The 17,238-nt window shown below is 42.3% G+C and overlaps 1 protein-coding gene across 2 annotated transcripts in view; it reads left to right on the top strand.

Annotated features, from left to right (window-relative positions):
• Nucleotides 1–17,238, top strand: part of LOC146868234 (collagen alpha-1(XII) chain-like) — a 324,949-nt gene that overhangs the window by 24,705 nt on the left and 283,006 nt on the right. The window lies entirely within an intron of this gene.

Below are 17,238 nucleotides of genomic sequence, written 5' to 3'. Positions count from 1 at the left end.
TGTGTCATGGTCAAAACTTTGGTCCATCATGGAGTCCATGTATATTGATGAAGACATTATTAATTTTTTTAAAGCATTTTTTTCTATAGAGCAAACTGAATGGAGAAACATCTGGTTGACCTCAAGCAGGATACTCAAAAAATTGGAAATCAAGATACACCTGTCCTCTTTCTACAGAAGACCCTGCTCTTATGCAGAGGGCAGCGATCGGACTACGGAGATTAGTGGAGGGATATGTGAAGATTACAGAGAACCTGAAGTTAGTTACTAATTTTACTAAGACTCAGGTTTTGACTAAGAGAATTAGGTCAAGAGACCTTGTCATGCAAAATCATAAAATAGATATTGTTAAGGCTTTTATTATAAAGGGATAACCTTTGACTATCTGGGATCATGTATTGAGTTATTGCAAATCAGGAAACTTCAAATTTTGCAGTCCCAAGCTGTGGTTTTAAATTTTGTAAGAAATTGGGCAATAAACCAATGAAGTGTTCAATTGATATTTTTTTTATCAATAAATGCATTTTCAAAGTTTGTTATGGTACAGGTGAAGGTCTCGAATATTTGGCTGATCACCTTCGCATAGCTCCCTTTTTATTGCGAATCATGATTTTGAGTAACGCTGCTACCGAATTTAATCGGAAATTCATTCAGAATTCTTTGAAGCTTGACCGTGCCAGTAACATTCTATGCCTACGTCTTTTCACACATCTATGATTATTCGAACATAAGTTAATACTGGGCAAAAAATTAACTGGATTCCCGTTTTACCCTAGAAAAAGAATGACAAGATTTCTGTAATACTTCGTTGGGTCACATTTTTATAAAAGAGTAAACGCGGAATGGAGCCCTGAGTACTTTACCCTTTTATCAATGGATGCTTACTAAATTTAGGTTGGTCTGAATGCATTATCTTTTATGCTTTCCTCTAGGCTGGTCTTACTCAGTGATGCTAATACTTGCCCGTGTGATGAATAATCTCATCAAACACCTATGAGCTTTTTATGTTTTTTGAAAATTTGATAATTCTATTTGTGTAAAGTATTTGGTTGTTTTATCGAGAAAGTGTGCTTTTACAAATTGTAGACAAGCATTTCTTTATTTACAACTTTTAGATTGGCCTAATATTTGTTATACAGTAAGTAGTTTTTTAAGCTGCTGGTTGTTGTACTTGGCCTTCTTTGCAGGGTCTCCTCAAAACGTTTTGCTTCACCCTCCTGTTTTTTAAAACCCTTTTTGTTGGCTTTTAGGACTGTGTGCACTTTACCACTGCTAAACAGTGTTTGTGCTCTCTCCTTTAAACATTGTAAAATTGTCTTACACCCAAATGGGATACTTAATTTACTTGTAAGTCCATAGTAAAGTCCACACTAAAGTGGTAAACATGTACCCAGGGACTGCAAACTAAATGTTAATAGTGGTTCTGTAGCTCCTGATTGTGCCACCTGCTTAAGTAGCCCTTAAACATGTCTCAGGTTGGCCATTTCTTTCTAATACAAATAAGTCACTCCTAGGGTAGGCATTAAACAGCCCATAGGGCAGGGTGCAGTGTATTAAAAAAGTTGGAGACATACTTTTACCGTTACGTGTCCTGGTAGTAAAAACTCTAAAATTCATTTTTCATTACTGCAAGGCCTACCTCTCCAATAGGATATCGTTGAGTTACCTTATTACATTTAATAAGTGATAACTTTCAATTGAGCGGAAGTAGGGAAGTCAAGGTTGTTCTCTAAAGAATTGTAAATTTAAAACCTCTTTAATGGTTAAGTTGGATTTTAAGTCACAATTCTGAAAATGCCACTTTGAAATAGTTGCCATTTTCTTGTCCTAACCATTTGGTATCTGCAGCCTGTATTCTGGGACACATGTCTAGGTGTAGCTGGTCTTTGTGTATTTCTCCCAGACAATGAAACAAAAGAGGAATAGGTGATGTCAGGATGGGCCATCTCTGTCAGAATGAGGATAGGAGGTGTCACACACCACACCACAAAAACTCTGCCTCAGTACTATCACAAATGGTTTCACGCTAGTCTTTTGTTCCCCCAGACTGCTGAGGCCAGGGCAGGGAGGAAGGAAATCCCAGACACCTCTGTAGGGGAAGGACTTTAGAAGCTTCTCTCACTTCAAAGTGGGCACCAGGTATAAATAGTGGACCCTCAGATCCAACTCATCCGTACACTTCTGGACCTGTGGGAAACTCAGGGGAAGGACTGTTGTGCTACTCTACTGCAAGAAGGACTGCTCTGCTGCTCTGCTACTCTGCTGCCTGAATGAGAAGGACTGGACCAGCATCTTGAACCCAAGACCACCAGAGTTACTCCAATGGCTAGTGGCTGGCCTCCTTATCACAGCCTCAGGTACAGAAAAGACTCCAACCATCTTGATCCCTGCACTTGGACTTGGCCGCTGTGAGTCCTAACCCCCCGAGTGGTGCCCCTCCAGTCCTGGACCCTTGGAAGTTGGGCTACAGATGCTCTGCCTGCCCAGCTGTGGTCTTCATCAGAAGCAACGCAGTGCGATGCACACCTGATGTAGATCTTCTCATCTCCAAATAAGAACGAAGCAGTGTGACGCAGCCTCAACACAAGCCCTCAACACAGCCCAGAAGCTCAGCAGAACTGCAGCTGTGCAACGCATCCTCGACGCAGACCTCACAGCTCCTCAGAACCACTGCTGAACAATGCATCCTCAATGAGGACCTCGAATTGTTCCTCGGGATTGCCAATGCAATTAAGGGTCCATTTCTCAGCCAGACTACCTTGGTCCATGTATTCGGCCTCGCTCCATCTCGGTCTTCCTGAACTTATGATTTTATCCTGGTTCGGCATGACCAGGCACTAGTCTTTTTTTTTTTTTTCTTTGTCCTCATTTGCCTTACCCTCCATGTGGGAAATTTCGACCACCCTACACGACACAAAGGCGTGAGTTGTTATAATGGTGGCAGACATGACCCAAAACCAGAGGGACTTTCGCCGACTCCATCTAGGTATATTGCAACCTGCAGGACCATAAACGGGCCTAGACAAGACCCGGTCCAGGAAGTGTTCAAGGCATAATCATAGGACCCGGGGGAAAAAAAAAAAATCCCGGAACCTATCGCCATTTAATCAGCAAATTCCAAAAAGCCAAGTTGTGTTTACTACATGATCTATTGAGGTCAGCTTTAGATGTTTCGTATAAAGACGAGAGCCACCCAGAGTGTGATGGGGCTATAGAATTGCATAGAAGAGGAAGGACCTTGCTTTGCCAATGATGTTATCCTCCAGACCAAAGATGACAAGTGGTAGAGTTATTGATAATGATGCATTTAAGATAGAGTTTAGGGTGTTTTTCACTTCCTCCCAAAATCTAGCAATGTCCGGGCAGTCCAGAAACATGTGAACATCACATGCTACAAGACAGTTACATTTATTACACTTTCTATCTGGGAGAAATTTGGAGAGTTTCAACGGTGTTATGAATGCTCGATGTAGTGAAAATAGATGGTTTCGTTTTAGCCATGATGGTTTCACAATCCTATGAAGAAGACCAAAGGAGTTTAGCCAAAGCTCTTCACATTGGAGGCCAGTCACCTCACCCCATAGCTCATCTGGAAGGAGAAGCTCCCCGTCGATTTCCTCCAACAACTGCCAATACCACATGGCTACTTCTTTCCCTCCCATTGGTCGTTCCAATAACCGTTGCTCCAGTATACTAGCCTTCTCTAAATTAGGGTCAATACAGCGTTGGGATCTCGCCCAGCTTTCCAGTTGAATGTATTTAAAACTAGAAAGTCCAAGCCCATCATAGTCGTGTAACTCGTCCCAAGCTATTAGTGATCCTTCCACAAATAGCTGACCCCATCTTATAATACCAGTTTGTTGTAATATGGAAGACAAACTGTCTCTCAGACATGGTGGTAGGCCAGGCCAGTCCCAAATTGGGGAGAAATTAGAATAATAGGACAGCCCCAATTTTTTCCTAATACTAAATCAGGTTTTAGTCCATGACTGTAAAATTTTGAGTTTAATTTTTTTAAAGAATTTCTGACTCCCAAATTTAAACATGAATCCGTCTGCTGCTAGATTTGCCCCGATTAGCATAGCTTTATATATTGACCCAGTAGGAAGGTTAGATGGCATTTTTAGAAGCATCCTAGAGTGTGACAGCAGGAATGCCCATGCGTAATACAGCAAGTCTGGTAAAGCAAGCCCTCCCTTCTCTCTTCTTCTCCTCAACTTTTCCCACGCTATTCTAATGGGTTTATAGTTCCATATGAAGGAGTTGATTTCTCGCTGACATTTTTCGATTGTTTTAGAGTCAAATGCCAAAGGGATTGCGTTAAAAATGAACGTAAACTTTGGGAGAATACACATTTTAACCAGATTTACCCTACCCGTTATAGAAAGTGGCAGGTGAGGCCAAGATTTTAAAAGTTTTTTGCTCTCGCTGTATATTCTGTTCAGATTGGTTTGTCCAATGCTGCCCACTTCTTGGGTGACTCTTATCCCAAGATAACGCATAGATGTTGAGATATTTACCCCTGGCAGTGTATCTGGTAAGTTCCATACCATCGTTTCACTTTTACTTGAATTAATGTCATAACCCGAGATATGACCAAACTCTTCTGCCCGTTTAATAACAACAGGAAATGCCTTTAATGGGTCAGATGTAAAAATCAGGATGTCATCCACATAGAGTGCTACCCGCCTTTCCCATTCTCCAAAGCTAAAAGATGGAATATTAGCCTCCTCCCGCAAAAGCTGGGCAAATGGTTCAATATATAAATTGAAAAGGAGAGGGGAAAGCGGGCAGCCCTGCCTTGTACCTCTGGTTATATTGAAGGCATCTGTCAAAACCCCATTGATCAACAATCTGGCCGAGGGGGCACCATAAAGCTGCTTTATAGTTCTACAAAAGCCTTCCCCACAATTGAATTTTTTAAGTACTTCATTCAGATAGAGCCAATTGACTCTATCGAAAGCCTTAGTTGCGTCTAGGGTTAGAGTAGCTAAAGGTAGGGAAAAGGCTGTAGCGATGTCTATGGCTCCTATCAGTTGGTGTGTTAGGTCTGATAGTTGTCGACCTTTTATAAAGCCTTTTTGGTCTGAATGAACTATAGTACCAATAACACTGGCCAGTCTAGCTGAGATGATTGATGCGAAGATTTTGTAATCATTATTTAGCAATGATATTGGTCTATATGACCCGCACTCAAGGGGAGATTTCCCTGGCTTCGGGATAAGTACAATTGTAGACTCCCCCCAAGATTTGGGCGGCAAATCTCCTTCTATTAGGATACCATTAAATAAGATCGTCAGCGCGGGGGCGATGACATTTTCCAAAGATCTGTAGATCTCCCCCGGCAGACCATCTGAACCCGCCGCTTTCCCTTTTTTTGATTGTCGAATAGCTTTTATCACCTCAGAATCTGTAATCTCAGACTCTAAGGCCTTACTTTGTGTAATTGAGAGGGTTGGAAGCGTAATAGCTTCCAGCCATCTATCTCTTGCCTGCTGGTCATTTGGAAGATCTTCCCTATATATTCCCTCAAAAAAGTCAAAGAAGGCTCTACCTATATCTAGGTTAGTAGATCTTGTCGTGGCCTCAACCTCTATCTTAATTTCCTTAAAAAATTTGAGGGCTCGGTCAGATTTTATTTTCCATGCTAGCACTTTCCCTGCAGCTTCTCCAAATTCAAATTGGGAAGTCTTGGTCACTTCCCACCTTTTATTTACTCAGGCACTAGTCTTACTTCAAACATTTTATCATTGCATATTTCTGGTTCTACTGATAGGATTTTTGTCGTTTTGGTCTCAAATAATGTTTTTCATTTCACACTGTTTCTAAATTGGTGTAGGATTTTTCATGTGCTTTTAAGCTTTTTTTTTAACTCAACATTTAAAATTGCCTAACTCCGGTTCTACTGCTTGGAATTTTGTTGTTTTGGGGTCAAATAATGTATTAAAGTTTACTCTATTTTTTAGCTTGGTATGTGATTTTTCTTGTGTTGTGTTTTCACTTTGTTACTGTTCATATGTGGAAATAATTATGTTACACATTGCCTGTAAAATTAAGCCGGACTGCTTTTGTGCCAAGCTACCAGAGGGTTTGCTTGTGTTTCACCTTGGCAAGAATTGTGGTTGCTGCTTGAGAAGGGTATCAGCCTTCCTCAACCAGTAACTCAATTTACTACATGGCTGCTAAGCAAAATAAATTATTAACTACATATATTGGTCACTTGTGATTTTATTGCTGTTTTTGGCTTTGTAGTTATGTTGTTTTAACTGAATACATTTTTCAATGATTGAGTTTATAGTTTTTTGGTGTAAAGCTTTCCCCTTTGCAATGAGGAATAATGTGGAGACCGCACTATATTGCCATTTACACATTGTTTACCCACACAATTTCCTCCAGGTAGTACGTGACGAAATTGCAGGTACAAAAAACCCAGGACCATAGGAAATTGCACAAAACGAGTCATTTAAAATGTGGTGCAAACAACATTTGTGAACAGTTTTTTCATTTTAGTGCCGCACTCAGAATCAGATGCATAGTGTTAGGAGTAGAGACAAGCATGACCACCAGGAATCACTAAACGACACCCTTGCCTTTGCCACCAATCTGTGGTTGTTGGAACTTGGCATGTCCTTGGTTAAAAGCGTTTTGGTTGGCCCTGGGTAGAAGAAAGTTGGGGGCTGTGCAGGAGTTTGGAAACAGGCTGGAGTGTTGAGCAGGGTTTCAAACAGCACATAAGTGGGTGTTCCATAAAGGTGCAAGATATATTTGCAGCTCCGAATGCAGGTGCTCGCCACGTATATACCTAGATATTGTTACTTATGGATTGACTTAGTGGTGTTTATGTGTTCCACAGATCATGTTATTGGTACACACACAAAAGTAGGACAAAAAGTAGCCCTCCAATAATTTCTGGTATATCCACTAATGCTAAGGGCGCGGTCCCTTGGGGCACTTGGTCGACCTTACTGCAGCATTGTAGTTCCATTTTATACAAAATCTGTATGACCGTCAAGAGCTTAAGTCATACTTTGGAGAAAATCCGTTTTTTTTATTGTTTCTCTGAATTCCAGATGGGTGCTAATCGCTCTTATCTTCTTGGGTAGGCTATTCCAGAGATTATAGTTGTACAAAGAGCTATTTCCCATCCACAGTTTGTGAAAACATCAGTCTAGTACTGTGGACTGTCCTATGTGTGATGCAGATAGCTTTGAAGGATATTATTCTTGCAACTGGTAAGCAGGATAATGCATTCAGAGAATGGTAATGTTGTGGTGTCTGTACAGACTATGGAAGCGATTCACGAAGGTTGTTTATTTATTTATTTTATTTAATGAGTTTTATATAGCGCTGGCTAGCCCCGGAGGTATCAGAGCGCTTTACATGAGGATCAGAGTTACAGGTTACAAGTTACATTTGTTCCAAGAGCAAAATCAAACATAGGATAAAAAGTTACGGAACCTCATCAGGGGAGGGGGAGGAATGGGAGAAAACAGGGAGACGGGGAGAAACTGTGCCTGACGGATGAGGGGATGAACCAGGGCCGATCTCCTCTATAGCTGAACAAGGCAGCTTCACCGGGCATTGGACATAATACTCAAACTCTGCTGTCAGGATAATGATCAGGAGCAATCTGAGAATGTCATAATAAAGCGGGGGTGTTGGAGAGATGAGAAACTACAGTCCGAACAAAATCTAGACGTCATCTTGAGGTCAGGCACTGACCTGAGGGGGTTCTGCAAAGAATATTTTGGCTTCGAAAAAAGTACCCGGGCCAGATCGTTAAGTCAGGGGGGTTCCCACTCCACTGCTATCACATAAATGATGAGATGTGACACAGCCAAGAGGGGAACTCCCATTCCGGACAGCCAAAACTCCACCATTGGATCGTGCACTGCCCGGAGGAAACCAAGGGAGGGCGCCAGGCTTCAGGACCCAGCTTTGTATGGGGAGGTGCCTTTTCTCTCCCACTGTTTTCTTTAGAACCATTGAGTGTGCCTTTCCTGCGAAGGACAGTCCTTCCCTTGCCACAGGCGTCTCATTGGCTGCCATTTTAAAGTCAGGCGGGTCGTGTTGGTGCCTCGTTCCGTGTCTGGGCGCTGTGGGGGGCCCCAACCTCCAACACCATTTCCTCCCGGTACGGGTGCTTGCGTTTGCACCCTGACTCACTGTAAAACACTAGAGAACAAGGATCCTTTCGCCAAGGCGTCGTCCCGATCCTCAGGGGTTCGACGCAGCGGCACTCCGTATGCCGTTTGCAGGAAGTCACTTTCATATAGCCACACCGGGTCACTTCTGTGCGCACAGGGGAGGCAGAGGGGGCAGCTCTAGGACACGCCGCTCCTCCGATGCAGTCTCCAGGGGGCCCGCTCCTGATTACGCAGACCCCGCTCAGTTATATAATTGCAGCGAGTCCACTAAGCCCCAAGCGCCATTTTCAGGCGCGATCGCCTAGCAAGTTTAAAGCCGATTACACGGCAACGAAGGAGTCAGGGGTAAAGGCGCCCACAGCGGCAGACGCACGCAATGCTTCAATGTCGGGAGATAGTTTTTCCAGCTGGTTTTGGTGCGGTGAAGTACCGCGCTTGTTTGCCGTGGCGTTGGGCTACCACGGAGCTTCAGCTCCGAGCAGCCATGAAAAGCTATGGAAGCGATTCACGAAGGTTGTAAAGTTATGAGTGCTGAGTCTCCACCCTCGTGTCAGAGTCTCTGCCCTCGGGGCGTAATCTTTGCATGACTCACTCCCTGCAGTGCGCCATGCTGGGATGCCGACACAAATGCGGAGACTCTGCCATGAGTGCAGAGACTCCACACTCTGAACTTTACCACAGGTATGTATCTTTGCAAATCGGGCCCTAACTACTTGTCTAGCAGCAGCATTCTATATTTGTTGAAGTTTGTTGAGTTGCTTTGCCGAGTCCCGTGTAGAGTGCATTGGCATAGTCTAGGTGTAACAGTATTATGGCTATTGATGTTTGAACCATATCTATGTATCCATGGATAATCTGTTATCGTTTTTGCTTAATGTTAAAGGCGCTTTTTGGGACCGTGGTGAACTGTTTTTTATTTGAGAGACTGAAGCCGCGATCACACATAAACTCTTTACTTCAGTCAGTGTCGTAAGAGATCCATCTGAGATTACCACAACAAAATGATCACCTGTAACAAGGCATAGAAAGTGCAGATTTCTTTCTTTGTGTCTCCTTTCGCATAAATTGAGGATCCATTAATGTTATTCTTCGGTATAACATTTAACTATCTAGTGCTACAATAGCATGGCATTCAGAGACATTCTCAGTAAAGATTCTTAATTTGTGTGCTGCCATTAACTCCTCTAGGCTAGTTTTTAAATGTATTAAAGGGAGGGGCCTACATTTAGTAAGCTACTAGTAACTAACTACAAGTAACTAACTTACTTCTGTATATGGAACAGATTTGAAAGTGAACACTGCTAAACAGCAACAGTTTACAACATTACTTCTGGAAATTCTGGAATCCTGCTGGTAATCTGATATCTACTTATTTTAAATCACAGTGGTCTAAGTGTGATTACAATTGGGAAGCAAGGCATTTGAAAAGATTTAATAAGACAAAATATATTTTGAAGTTACATTATTGGGATATAATGAATTGACTACTCCCTGCAGGAGAGATTCCCTCCTCTACCCTCTGCAGATATAGAACCGAGGCAAATAGGTAAAAAGAGATTTAAGCAAAAGTGTTAAGGTCGGGTTTGATACTGAATCCAAAATATGCATACAATTTGGGACTCAAGATTAAACAAATATGATCACATTAGAATTACCTATCTATACCAAATGTCCAAATAATTGCTACATTTGGAAAACCTGAAATTGTTGGTAGACTTAAACAAGCATTGGCATAGCCAATAGGTCTCACCTTTGGGACCTTATAAGTATTTAGCCATGCAGCACATTATTCTATGTCCTACAACATCTTCTGTTACTTCACGTGGCACTGGTAACGACCACATACACCCAAGGATGGGCTTCCATGTTATCTGATGAAAATATGATAAAGACTCTTCAAATTTCAAAAAGTGTGTTTCTTTAACGAAGGCGCTTTGACACTAATAGGCACATTATAGCACTGCATTCTTAAAAAGTAGTCTGATTTCTTTCTGTCACCGGAGGATAACAGTGTCTATGACCTCCATCATGATCACTGTGAAGAAAACATTCTAGAGATCCATGGTGAATTTTATGCAAATGTATCCCCATGGTTACAAGGCAAGTCTCAAATAGACAAATTAGGTAGTGACATAAAATCTCTCTATATACACATCGCATGGTTGGAACCCCACTCCCCTGAAGCAGCGCATAGGTGCCCAGTACAGGTGGTAGACCCTGCCTTTTTGAGACCAGATGCAGAACGAAACGCAACAAATTGCTTTTACTTAAAAGGGGGATCGGAAAAGGCAAGGACTGTTGTAATGGTATGCGTTGTAAAGGTATAATGCGTTGTAATGGAATGCGTTGTAAATGTAGTTTAAAAAAAATCGTTGTAGTGGCATGCCATGTAAATGTATGCGTTGTAAAAGATGTTGCGATGTAAAAACTGCGTTGTAAAGGCATGCGTTGTAAATGTATGCATTGTAACGTCATACATTCTCCATGAAGGAAGAAATAAGAAAATCCCCAAATACCCAGCTGCAGCCACTCGGAAAGTCAATTTTCTGCAGTTTTTACCTGTGAGGTCTCTGCGTCTGCGCCCAGTAACAACCCGATTCTTGTCAGGTGGTGGGTTTGACGGGCGATAGGTGGAAGCCCTGGGCTATGCATGCGCCATGCACTTTGTAGCAGGCTTTGTGTGCATCATACATGAGCTACTGGGCTGTGTGTGTATTCTGCAGTTTGCACTGGACTGTGAGCGTGCATCGTGCACTCTGTAGTCAGCTGTATGATGAGCAGGAGCCTGCATTCTGTACTGGGCTGTGGGTTAAGCCTGCACTCTGTACCTGGCTAGACAAGCATGCTCTGGAGTCACTCTCGCACCCCAGAAGGCGTGCTAAGGGAATACTAGAAAGAACAGCAATTTCGTAACCTGTAGAGTTAACTGTAAACAGAAGGGTTACTGGGTGACTTCCTCTGTGCTGAGGGGGAGACCGGGCTGGAGAGGGGGAAGTGTATAGTTCCTGGAAACAATGAGTGCATTTGAGGGAAGGGACACTTCCCTAACACTTTACTTAAGTGCGCTACAAAGGGCGCAGACTTCCTTGGTGAACACCAGAGGCGCAACTAGAGCCAAATTTCGTGGGGGGCTAAGGAAAAATTTCGGGGGGGGGGGGGGGCTGAATCTTTAAGCAATAGTCAGAGTGGAGCTGCAGGGGCTCTTAGAAGGGGTGAAACAACAGCCAGGCCTCATTAACATGCGAATGGTCTTTGAAGGACCTGTAAAGTGCTCAGGTGCGGCTTTGTGCGTGCCCGGGAAGCTGTCTCATCCCGGGCTGCCACACACGACTGGGAGGGGGGAGGGCTGAAGCCCTTTGAGTCCAATGGGTGTTGCGCGCCTGGTGAACACTGACTAGGGTTTGTCAGGTGGTGGCGATAGGATCGACTGCCTTCATTGTTTTTGTCTGCGGTGCACGATGTGTGGTGTGGACGGGTATGTTTGACAGTTTGTAGCCGATGAACGCCACAATTACATCGTCTCTAAAATAATCTGAGGGAATTCAGTGGCCGGAAATGCCCATTGTTCGCCATTTTCAGGATGTGACATCGTTAGATGCATTCGTTTGTTTTATTAACGCCATAGCCCTTCCTGCAATCAGTGCCCCTGCGGCCTATGCTCCGTTTGCCACACATCTGTGATTGCTGCCAGGATACAGGCCCCCCAGATCTTTAGAGATTGGCACTCAGATGTGAGGTGATAATTCAGCAGCCGATGTTTGGAGGCGAGATGTGCCACGGATGAGTTCCCTCCGAAGTCCGGACTCCGGGTAGTACGAGGATGTTCTAGGGGGTCGAAAGGTTCAGGAGCATGCTCGTTTCTTAGAAGATGACGCGTTTGCAACATAGGTAGACACCGGATGGCTCTAGTTAGAGGATGGCTGAAGCACAGTGTGGCGAACAAAAAAAAAACAATGTTTAAAGGTAAAGCGAACGTTGCGGCGTGCTGCAAACGCTTTTTGTGTAAATATAAAGCAGCTAGAGAATAAAAACAAAAACAAGTTAAAGCGTGACCTCGAGGTGAGCGCTTTTTGTAAAAATAAAGCGGACGCACAAGCACCCACATAAGTGCCCGTCCGTAGTAAGTTGTAAACAAGCACCGGTCGGGAGTTGTGTGCGCGCGTGCAAAAATTAAATTAAACAAGCATTGGCCACGAAAGTCATCGCGATCGCTGTAAAAGCGAAAGTGATCGCGATGACGCAGAAAGGCGTTCATCAGTGCTGCTGGCTGGCCTAGCGCATGGCGGCTGCGCGCGTGCATGCTCACATGCACGCAAGCGCTAGGCCAGCCAGCAGCACTCATGAACGCCTTTCTGCGTCATCGCGATGACTTTCGCTTTCACAGCGATCGCGATGACTTTCGTGGCCAATGCTTGTTTAATTTAATTTTTGTCAGTAATTAGATATCCAAAATGGTGGGCAGCAATATTAAATCACACCTATACCTCTCTCCTGAAAACAGGAATCATTTGGGATCCTAGCGAGGATCTAAATTATTCACCATATCCAAAAGGGGTCTTCTAAAAGAAGAGGATCTATATTAGTTTCCATTTTCAGGAGTTTAGTAACTGTGTGTGTCTCGTAATGCTGAGTCCTAACAGCAAAATATTGCTAAAGGCACTCCACGCTTGTCTACTGTATTGATCTAACTAAAAGAATAAGCCGTCTGGCTGGATATTTCACAATTCGGTATAGCATTGTGTTGAATGTTTTAGGAAAGAAAGACCTAAATTAAAAGTTTCCCACTCATTTCTGTCCATATGTGGACAGCAAGTCCACTTTTGGTACAGTAAACAGGCATAAATTAGGGAGTAAATTTAATACAATGAATATCTAACAATCTTTTCTAGGTGCAATCCAATTGTATATAAAAATACCTGACAGTCAGTGCCTCACTTTCAAATAGGGACACTAGGTTTCACACTGGCAACCCTTCTATTTAATATGCTCTTTATAGATCTAGACAACTGTATTTGGCAAATGCCACACTACATTTGCTACAAAGCAATCCACCACAAATAAGAATATTTTCTCTACTAGTATTGTTATGGTAGATGACTTTGCACTGTTGTCCTACAGGAACGTAGAGATGTAACAAAGCTGTGATGCTCATGCAATGAATTCTAGTGAAAATGATATGACTATCAAACTATTTTTAAAAAGCTTCACCTTGTGCTACTCTTCCAAACTACATGGGTGAAAGGCATCTGTTAAAAATTAGATATTGATAAGTGTAATTTGATTAATGATTCGCTCATAAAAGACATCTGACTGAAGTAAAGACCCAGGTGCACCTGGTTATGAGTGGTCTCTATAATTTTAATAAGAGTTGTAGGGGGCTCGCCTTGCTGCCTGTAAAACAGGTTTATCAAGCACAAATCTGAAAGATTCTAACATATGGAGATCGAACTTCACCTCAATTTAGACTCTGGTGAAGTCCATTTGTTGGAAGGAGCCCTTGGAGAGCCAAAATTAGAAGCCATCCAAGCTATTAGAATTAAACTAGATCCAACGGTAGCAAATGTCGGGCTATTCAGACTGTTTTTTTAATGTCCATCAATGAAAGATGCAATTAGACCTCTTAGATTAAACATGCAATTGATGTGTTTAGAGCTTCTTGATCTATGTGATGAAGCAATAATTGGCAGTTATATGCACACATTTGGTTTATCAGATTCAGTAGATTAAAATATAATAAATCTTAACATGTATTATTTATTACTCAATCCATCAATCAATCAATAAAATCTTTATTCGAGCTCTTTGAAACAGATCATAAAAGCACAATTTCAGTCAAAGTTCCCATAAATAAACAAGAACAAAAGATAATTAAGGTTAATTAAAATCATTTAAAAACAAGATTGACTTTGAGTACCTCGTGAGCCAAGGACACTTGATATTTGAAATTATAGAACTTATTTACACCAGTTATACCATCAAAGATTCTCTCGCCTTTCTCTTTCTCATACGGGCCCACAAGAATGTAGCAACCGAGAAGCAAATAAAATGGTCACAGAGGAATTTTTAAAAATACAGTGCCACCCTACATTGGTTAAAATTATAACGCATTAAAATTGGGAGAATAAAGGCTTCTCTTTCTATCTGGTACACAGAACAGTACTAGGTGAAGATCTGATTGAGGTGAATGGTTATCGCAGGGACATGAGATCAAGTCTGACTGTCTAAATTTCCTTTCCGGATACCCTAACATCAAAGGGATGAGATTCAGACGAAATCTCAGTAGTATGTATCTGTGCTGCGCTATTGTGATGCCTGCTTAGTAAGAATAACCTTCCTCTAGTTTAAGGGGGTATCTGGTCATACGCAAGGGCCGCCTTTTGTCAATGGTTTCTTTCCCCGCAAGCACAGTTAGCTCTCTGCATATATGACTCGATTAATTTGTGCTTAGAAATCCTCCTGCACGCTGTTTGGTCCTTGAAAAGATCTCCTAGCCCAGTTGCACTCAATTCTCCCTCCACATATGTGAGCCATCCGATCTTGTGATGGTAATCCAGCTCCAAATAGTCTTTATTTATACGTTCTGTTAAGTTGACCATGGACCTGCGCCATATTGAGAACCACAACAGAATTGGCACCAGTTTAATGGTGTCTACCATGTAAGGCAACGCTAGTTCAAGATGTAAAATATAGTCAGAGAAAGAAGGGGGTAAAGAAACCCTTGATTTAAAAAAGCTATCTTCCAGTAGTCGGAGTTGATCAATAATGCGCCATGCCCCAACTCCCGCCCCATAAGTTACCACTGCCTTTGTTTTAGCCTGATAAATGGTTTAAATTGGGTCAGGGGGCTGGCGCCTAGCTGTTTGGCAAACACCTTGATGGCTTGCCAACTTCGCTCCATCCCTAACACTCTTGCCGCTACCAGGTTTGCCCATGATTGGTGTTTGTCAAATAAGACTCCCAAGTATGGAAAAGACTCTACCACTTCTATTTGCTTCGATCCCAGGTGAAAGTGGGGAGATTTTGCCCCTTTCCCGGTCCCTGCTATGATGATAAAAGATTTAGTTTCATTTACTTTATGGTCCAGCGCAGCCATGAATGAGGCATAAGATGTTATTAGACTTTGAAGAGCTACCACCGTTATTATTTATAACTCATTTTTTCACAAAATATCATTCCATGTAGTTTGTAAAGTTTATTGATACCGCTAACGAAATAAAAGAAATACAAGAAATACAAAATTTGATTTGTCAAAGGAAAACACATTTTGGAAGATATTGCTCATTTTGCAGGGAAGGCGTAGTTGAGTTTTTGTTCTATATGTTTGCATATAATTCCTGTTATGCAGGAGATCAAAGAAGCATTTGATTCCACAAGGATGTAGAAAAACTCACAGATATTTTAGTTAGGAACCGGACATCACGACTTCCGGTCATTGGTTGGATCACAGGCCGATGGGCCTATAAGGAAATTTGAGTTTTCACAACAAGCTTTGGCTTCTGATTGTGGGCAGGGCTGTAGCAGCCAATTCAATGTATATGGCCTGCCTCTGCAATAAGAGTAATAAATGTAAGAGCAGTTTGAAGACATAGGCAAAGTGGGCAATTGCCTAGGGCCCCCACCTTCTAGTGGCTCCTTGGTAAAGTGATAATTCTGTGCATAAAAGGCAGTTTTTTTTTTTTAATTTTATTGCTGGACATGACAGACCTGCCCAATATTAACCCTCACACTCTTATGCAGTTTGTGAAAATGACAACGACATTAACAAAAAATCCTTCTGTCTCTCACCTAATTTTGCCTCACCTCTATTACTTCAACCCTATCTCTTTGCCTTTCTCTTTCACTACCTATCTGTCTCTGCATTTCTAAGTCTCTGCCCCCCTCTCTCTATATAACTCACCTCTGCCTATCTTATCTCTCGCTTTCGCTATACCTGTACCTCCTTCTTTCCACATGACATTTTTCTTGACCACTCTGTTCGCCTCTACATGCTTCAACTCTCTTTAAAACATGTCTCTTTTTACCTTACTTATCTTGCTGTCTCTATATACCTTCTATACCTTGCATCTTTCTACCACTCCCATCCGAACGTATGACGATACAACGCAAACATTTACAACGCATGCCTTTACAATACAGTTTTTACAACGCAACATCCTTTACGACACATGTTATTACATCGCATGCCATCACAACGCATTTATAGAAACTACTATTTACAACGCATTCCATTACAACGCTTATCCTTAGAACGCATGCCATTACAACACATATTACTTTTAGGGCAACAGTAGAGTAAGTGTTGGATAGTGTAGGGGTAAAAATTACTATTTCCACTCCAGTGAGTGCAACAGTAGGGTAAGTGTTGGATAGTGTAGGGGTAAAACTCACTATTCCCACTCCAGTGAGTGCAACAGTAGGGTAAGTGTTGGATAGGGGAGGGGTAAAATTACTATTCCCCATTACTTATCTTACATTGAGTTGTAGTGACATGCGTTGTAGTGACATGCATTGGAATCACATGCGTTGTATTGACATGCGATGTAATGGCAGTGTTCTAATGGCATGCGGTGTAAAGGATGTTGCGATGTAATGACTGCGTTGTAAAGGTTGTTTCCCCTCTCATCCCTCTGTTTGTTGCACCATGCTCTGCTTTGCCCTCCCCCCCCATTTTCCTATCTCACATCTTTCTCACTGTCTCAATCTTCTCTAACCCCACCTGCCTCCCTCGCAATCTATCCTCTCAATTTACTGCATGTCCCATCTGCCTTCTCTCTTTCTACCCCTTTTCCCTCCTCCTGAGCTCTCTCGCTACCTATGTCACTATCTCTCTTTCTCTACCACTGCCTCTTTATCACTATCATTACCTTCTTTCTCTTTCACATCTCACTGTGCCCCGCGTCTATTTAAATTTACCCTCTATACCATACCTTTCTTTCTCAACATAGCCCTTTTTGTTCATTTATCTCTCCGCTCTTTCTATAGCTACCTCTCTACCCTATAACTCTCTCTCTCTCTAGCTCACCCTCTTTTTCTTGTTTCTATCTCTTTTTCAACCTCACCGCTCTTTCTCTGCCTTATCTCTGACTTTTGG

This window comes from Triturus cristatus, chromosome 1_2 (assembly GCF_964204655.1).
Source record: "Triturus cristatus chromosome 1_2, aTriCri1.1, whole genome shotgun sequence".
Taxonomy (NCBI): domain Eukaryota; kingdom Metazoa; phylum Chordata; class Amphibia; order Caudata; family Salamandridae; genus Triturus; species Triturus cristatus.
The sequence above is the reverse complement of the archived record's forward strand: the minus strand, read 5'-3'. Positions and strand labels throughout refer to the sequence as shown.